Below are 7,981 nucleotides of genomic sequence, written 5' to 3' on the forward strand. Positions count from 1 at the left end.
AAGCTTAGGGTCTTTCCACTCCTTATTATCCTCATATCAATATCTCACCCAAAGCTTGAAAACTTCAATCACACAAAACTTAACGGAACTTCGTGAGATAGGTTAGTATGATAAAGAGTAAACCATTCACTTTGGTACTGTCAAAGACAAGGTTCATAATTGTTCTCACACAATTCCTACTGTACCATACCATTTCTACAATATATATTGAGAAATATAAGCCATAGAAAGTAGAAAACAAGCAAACTATGCAATGAAAACAAAATCTGTCAGAAACAGAACAGTCTGTAATGATCTGAACAACAACCATACTTATGCTACTCCAAAAATTATGAAATAAATTGGTGGAAGTGAGGAATTTTTCTATTAATCTTCTTCAAAAAGAATAAACTCAAAATCACTCTTTTGTAAAAAAATGACAGCTAATCTCGTGAGCGCAAAGTTTCTGTTTTTTACAGCAAGATCACATTAACTTTCACCCAAGTCTTCCCAAAGGTCTTACTTGGCACTTTATTGAAACAAAAGCTATAAAACATGATTACTACAGTATCTTAATCATGTAAACACACAAAAACAGTAAGGGTAAATATTGGGTTGTCTCCCAACAAGCGCTTTTCTTTAATGCCTTTTAGCTAGGCATGATGATTTCAATGATGCTCACATAAAAGAAAAGAATTGAAACATAAAGAGAGCATCATGAAGAATATGACTAGCACATTTTAATCTAACCCACTTCCTATGCCTAGATATTTTGTGAGCACATAATTTATAGGAACAAGAATCAACTAGCATGGGAAGGCAAAACAAGTATAACTTCAAGACTTTAAGCACATAGAGAGGAAACTTGATATTATTGCAACTCCTACAAGCATATATTCCTCCCTCATAATAATTTTCAGTAGAATCATGAATGAATTCAACAATATAACCATCACATAAAGCATTCTTTTCATGATCTACAAGCATAGAAATTTTTCTAGTCTCCACATAAGCAAAATTCTTCTCATTCTGAATAGTGGGATCACTAATTCCTAATGTTGACACTCTTCAAAACCCGCTTTAGATGATAGTATTATTCATACTCCAAAAGATATAAGTGAAGTTCATGGAGCATTCTACAAATAATATAGACTAACCAATATCCAAGCTCAAAATATATAAGTGAAGCACACGAAGCATTCTATAAAACCATACTCAAAAGATTTAAGTGAAGCACAAAGAGCATTCTATAAGGTCATACTCAAAAGCTATTAGTGAAGCACATGAATCATTCTATAAATCGATGAAGGGACATCTCATACTATCATGGTTCTTAAAGAAAAATAAAAACACAAAGGACACAAATCATGTGAACAAAACAAAAACCGAGGTATATCGATAATTGTTGAAGAAGAAAGATGGGATGCCAACCAGGGCATCCCCAAGCTTAGATGTTTGAGTATCCTTGGAATATTTACTAGGGGTGCCTTGGGCATCCCCAAGCTTGAACTCTTGCCTCTCTTTATTCTTCTCATATTGATAGCTCCTCGATCTTCGAACACTTCATCCACACAAAACTTTAACAAAAACTTTGTGAGAACCGTTAGTATAATAAAGCAAATCACTACCTTTAGGTACTGTTACAAACTTATTCCAATTTCATATTAGCACTTTATCTACTGTATTCAAACTTCACCATGGTTCATACCCCCCGATACTACCCATAGATTCATCAAAATAAGCAAACAACACATAGAAAACAGAATCTGTCAAAAACAGGACAGTCTGTAGTAATCTGGAAGTTTAGTAAACTTATGTAACTCCAAAAAATTCTGAAAAATATGAAACTTTAAAAAATTTCTACAGAAGTAATGTGCAAAAAGTTTCATACCCATTTTACTTTCCAGTAAAAAATGTAAATTCACGCACTACAGCCAAAGTTTCTGTTTTTGTACTGCACATAGTAAACAAGCAATCTAATCATCCTAAAACCGAAGCTTGGCACATTATTTTTATAATACAATGGATATATACAAGCGGATAATTATTTTCATAGAAGCTTCCATCAAATTTTTTACATTGTTTCCATGAGCATGAACACAAGTGTTCAAGGTCGACCCTCACTTCTCCAATGCATAACCTTCCAATCACTTCTCTTATTGAAAAACTTTTTCGGCATGAGAGGTAAGTAATTTTTTTTTGTATTTTCATTCTTTTAAATTTTTTTGTATGTTTCACCCACAACTAAACAGAAACAAAAAGGAAAAAAAATCTACATAGTGAAGAAAACAAACAAGCACACATGAGAATATCAACCCCACGCTATTGCTCCCCGGCAACGGCGCCAGAAAAGAGCTTGATAATCCCCAAGTGCAGGGAATCATCGTAGCAATTCCCAAAGGTGGAAGTGATAAGTATGTAGTGTCGAACCCACAAGGAGCTAAAGGTAAGATCAATATTCTCTCAAGTCCTATCTGCCACTGATACGACTCTAGGTACACCGAACGTTTGCTTCCAACTATAAGCGAGAAATAAAACTATGTTGTGGGCATGAAGAGGGTAATTTTGCATGGTATCGGAGAGCTAAAATATAAAAGTAGGTGCTGTTATCATAAAGTTAGAATATATTACTAAATATTATAAATAGCGAGTGTGGAATAATGATGGATCGCTGTGCAGAATTGTCCTAGGCAATTGTTAACAAGACCGGTAGTCGTCATTGCAATTTCATCTGAGGGAGAGGCATAAGCTAACATACTTTATCTTCTTGGATCATATGCACTTATAATTGGAACTCTAGCAAGCATCCGCAACTACTAAAGATCATTAAGGTAAAACCCAACCATAGCATTAAAGCATCAAGTCCCCTTTATCCCATACACAACAACCCCCTTACTCGAGTTTATGCTTCTGTCACTCAAGCAACCCACTATAAGCGAATCATGAACTTATTGCAACACCCTACAGCGGGACTCCCTCACGCTTGCGCGACATGGAGGGCACAATAGGACAGCACCAAAATAAAACATACAACTCATACCAATCTAGATCATCAATTAACCCAAAGACAAAGGATATCTACTCAAAACATCATAGGATGGCAACACATCATTGGATCATAATATGTGGCATAAAGCGCCATGTTCAAGTAGGGATTACAGCGGGGTGCGGGAGAGTGGACCGTGTAAAAGAGATGAGAATGGTGATGATGATGGTGATGTTGATGAAGACGATCACCGTGGCGATGATTCCCCTCTCGATGGCACTCCGGCGCCACCGAGAGAGAGGAGGAGAGGTTCTCCTCCTTGTGCTTCCTCCTCCATGGCCTCCCCCCTAGATGGGGAGAGGTTCTCCCTCTGGTCCTTGGCCTTCATGGCGATGATGGCCCCTCCGGTAATCTCCTCCATGGCCTCCGGTGATGATGGACCACTCCGGCAGGGTGCCAGAGAGGGCCTAGATTGATTTCTCGTGTCTACAGAGGCTTGCGGTGGTGGAACTTCTGATCTAGGTTATTTTCTGGAGGTTTGGGCATTTATAGGAGAACAAGTCAGAGGGGCCCCACGGGGAGTCCACGAGGCACAGGGGCGCGCCCTCCACCCTCGTGGGGCCCACGGGCCTCCCCTCCGATAACTCTTCGTTCCAGTACTTTTTATACCAGAAAAATTCTCCGTTGATTTTCATCGCATTCCGAGAACTTTTATTTCTGCACAAAAACAACACCACTGTAGTTCTGCTGAAAACAGCGTCAGTCCGGGTTAGTTCTAATCAAATCATACCAAAATCATATAAAACTATTCTAAACATGGCATGAATACTTCATAAATTATAGATACGTTTGAGACGTATCATTGTCCTCTCGCACCCACTTAAGCGGTTATCAGCGATATCGATGCTTTCCATCTGTGGGCCTACTTGGTCCAGCACTACTTACTTTTTGCCTGACAACATGAGAGGTTAATTTGACTTAGGAGGGGATTATTATTTTTTCTCTAGGATGACATGCATGATACAGTTTGAGAACACACACATGCATGTGTACGCATGAATCCCTCCCATCGAGTCGAAGTGGCTAGTACAACAACACATCATGAACCGATCTCGCTCTGTGTGGGGAGCTAGTGTACGATTTTTGACGCACACGTCACATCAATCTTGTGTATTCAAACATGCATGCACACATCACCTCCATACATACGCATGTAGTGGTTGCCTTCGAACGATACACTCCCTCGCGTGGTTATCGGCGACAAGCCTATATATTCGTGGGCCCGCGTGGACATCCATGATCACCTTGACCAACAACAAGGTAGGTTACCATGGCGGATTCTTCATTTGGTTCGTGTTATCGTAGTAGAGGTCATGGTGAGATTCAGACCTTAAGTTTGAGCGCATATATTAAGCACGCATGCATGAATCCCTGTAGTTGGCTTGAAGTGTGGTGTAACATACATATGCATCGTCAACCTAACCCTCACTCAGCATGGGGATTTCTAGTTCGAAATCACGGTGCCACATCAAAGTTGTTCCATTGTTACTCAAAAACACACCTCTCCTACATATGTTTGGGCCACACGCATGCAGTGGTTGTCTTCGGGGACTAGCTACTTGTGTGATTATTGGCGAGCTAGCCCATCTCTGGGGTCACATGGACGGCCATCACTGTGATCAACAACAAGAGAGAGGTTGTACGACCAAGGTGGATTATTCTTGATCCGTTTTACGATCCATCTTGGTGAGATATGCCTCTCTGGCCCGCCGACTGAAAGTGTGTGTGTATGTGTGTGTGTGGGGGGGGGGGTTCTACTTCGCACTTTGCTAGGTGAACCTCGGTTGGGGGGCATGCATTCATAGCTTAGGATTTCCCTTCGTGGCGACACGAGGGGGGTGCTAGCTACTTCGCACTTTGCTAGGTGAACCTCGGATGGGGGGAGGGGGCATCCATTCATAGCTTAGGATTCCCTTCGTGCCGACACAAGGGGGGATGCTAGCTACTTCGCACTTTTCTAGGTGAACCTCGGTTGGGGGGGACATCCATTCATAGCTTACGATTCGCTTCATGCCGACACGAGGGAGGGGGCTGCTAGCTACTTCGCACTTTGCTAGGTGAACCTCGGTTGGGGGGCATGCATTCATAGCTTAGGATTCCCTTCGTGCCGACACAAGGGAGGGGGGCTGCTAGCTACTTTGCACTTTGCTAGGGTGAACCTCGGTTGGGGGGCATGCATTCATAGCTAGGATTCCCTTTGTGCCGACACGAGGGAGGGGGCTGCTAGCTACTTCGCAATTTGCTAGGGTGAACCTCGGTTGGGGGGCATGCATTAATAGCTTAGGATTCCCTTCGTGCCGACACGAGGGAAGGGGGGCTGCTAGCTACTTCGCACTTTGCTAGGTGAATGAACCTCGGTTGGGGGGGCATGCTTCATAGCTTAGGATTCCCTTCGTGCCGACACGAGGGAGGAGGGGGGCTGCTAGCTACATCGCACTTTGCTAGGTGAACCTCGGTTGGGGGGGAGGGGGCATGCATTCATAGCTTAGGATTCCCTTCGTGCCGACACGAGGGGGGTGTGGTGGCAAGAAATACCGTGCTCTTTGTGAGAGAGGTGCCACATCGAAGTTGCATTTGGTATTTGAAAACCAAACCACCCTTTTGATACATAAATTTGGTCCACATGCAAGTGTGTTCGTGTTCTGACCCTCTCCGTCGTCATTTTTCGCCAAATTTATGAACACTAGACAAGTCGGATGACGCAACAGACACGGTTCACTCAAACTAATCGTGTGCCACGCCGGTGCCCCTGTCACGCACACATCCACACAGTACATTGGGCTCCACGAGGCTCCCCCTCTCAAAAATATCTGCCCGCCTCGAGGGTTTTTCTGTTTCATAACACACGGTTGTTATCTCTGGACCGTGTGCGATGTTTCTTGTTCCCAATCCCGCCTGCATGCCTAGAAAATATCTACCCGCCTCGAGGTTTTTTCTGTTTCATAACACACGATTGTTATCTCCGGACTGTGTGCGATGTTTCTTGTTCCCAATCCCGCTGCACTAGAAAATATCAGCCCGCCTCGAGGGTTTTTCTGTTTCATAACACACGGTTGTTATCTCCGGACCGTGTGCGATGCACTATCATCAAAATTTTCAATAGCCCGGCATTTCACTCCCGCGTTTGACTCCCGCGTAGTAAAATTTTCAGTACCCGCGTCATTTCCTCAAACACCCCGCGCCCCCCTCCACACACACACCCCAAAACCTCCTCGGGCGTGCACACACACACACACACACACACATACCCTCCCTCGCTCGAAACCCTAGCAAGGTCCCCGCTGCCGCTGCCACCGCCGCCGCAAGGCCTCCATTGTCAACATCTGCCGGTTTGCCCGTGCAGCTTACCCACCGATCTCCGTACCCAAGCCACCCTGAGTTTCTTAGATGACGCCTGCCAAACACCCCCTTTCCCACAGATCCCCATCCCCCACTCCAAAGTGTCGCAGCCTAAGCCCGGCTACGCTTCCCGTGGAGCTTGAGGAGCGACTGGCCCAAAAGAGGTGTATAGCGGTCTCTTCGCCCGACGTCGTCGAGGAAGCTGACGGCCATTACTGGTGGCATGCACTCAAGCAGCGGGCTAGAGTATGCGGGCATGTCTCGGCCGCCGGCTACGACATTGAGGTCATCGACAGCGACGGCCTGAGGCGGGCTATGTCACAGGTTAAGTGGCCCACCCCCAACCCCTCGGGTTCAACCGCCATCGATCTCATCCATGGCCCCGCCGCTGATCTCGTCTAGCTCGCTGTCAACAATTTGCCATTCTACATCGCCATCGAGCCCCTTTTGTCATTTCTGAAGAACACGTTCTGCGACGCTGGCTTGGGATCCATAGCTTCCAAGTCAGACCTCATCGACGGCGACCACGAGGAGGGCACCCTCCCCGGCTCTTCCAAGGGGAAAGAGCCCATCTGCTCTTCCAAGGGGAAAGCGCCCGTCTGCGACATCCGGGAGGGCACCCTACAGCCATGCTCTTCCAAGGGGAAGGCGCCCATCTGCGACAACATGGAGCGCATCCAGGGTCCATGCTCTTCCCACGGGAACGAGCCCATCTGTGACAAGTGAGGAAATCCATGATTTGTTTTGCCGTGCCTCTTCATAGGGGGGAACCCATGATTTGTTTTGTCAAGTCCCTTTTGTAGTGTAGTGAGAATATGTCCAGTTTTAATTGCTATATCTGGTTGTTTGCAGTATGCCTTGTTTATTTTAGTTGTTCACAATGTGATGTTGTAACCCACGATGCGGCTATATCTCCCACGTGTCGAGGCACGACTTAGAGGCATAACCACATAGTGGTTTTGTCGCAAGAAGGGTCATCTTCACACAATCCCATGTAATGAACAAGAATGGGATAAAGAGTTGGCTTACAATCGCCACTTCACACAATACATAAATATATCTCATACATCATCCAAAATACAAACATATAGACCGGCTACGGTCAAGATCCAGATGAAAATAAGACAACTCCAAATGCTAGATCCCCGATCGTCCCAACTAGGCTCCACTACTGATCATCAGGAAAAGACACATAGTAACGACCACGTTCCTCGTCGAACTCCCACTTGAGATCGACCCCATCATCTGCACTGGCATCGTCGGCACTTGCAACTGTTTTGGTAGAATCTGTGAGTCACGAGGACTCAGCAATCTCACACCCGCGAGATCAAGACTATTTAAGCTTATAGGAAAGGGAGGTGTAAAGAGGTGGAGCTACAGCGGCAATGAGCATATATGGTGGCTAGCTTACGCAAAAGAGAGCGAGAAGAGAAGCAACGGAACGGTCGTCATCTAGCAATGACCAAGAAGTGATCCTGAACTCCTACTTACGTCATACATAACTCAGACCGTGTTCACTTCCCGGACTCCGCCGAGAAGAGACCATCACGGCTACACACGCAGTTGATGTATTTTAATTGGGTCAAGTGACAAGTTCTCTACAACCGGACATTAACA

The sequence above is a fragment of the Aegilops tauschii genome, chromosome 5 (genome assembly GCF_002575655.3).
Source record: "Aegilops tauschii subsp. strangulata cultivar AL8/78 chromosome 5, Aet v6.0, whole genome shotgun sequence".
Classification (NCBI taxonomy): domain Eukaryota; kingdom Viridiplantae; phylum Streptophyta; class Magnoliopsida; order Poales; family Poaceae; genus Aegilops; species Aegilops tauschii.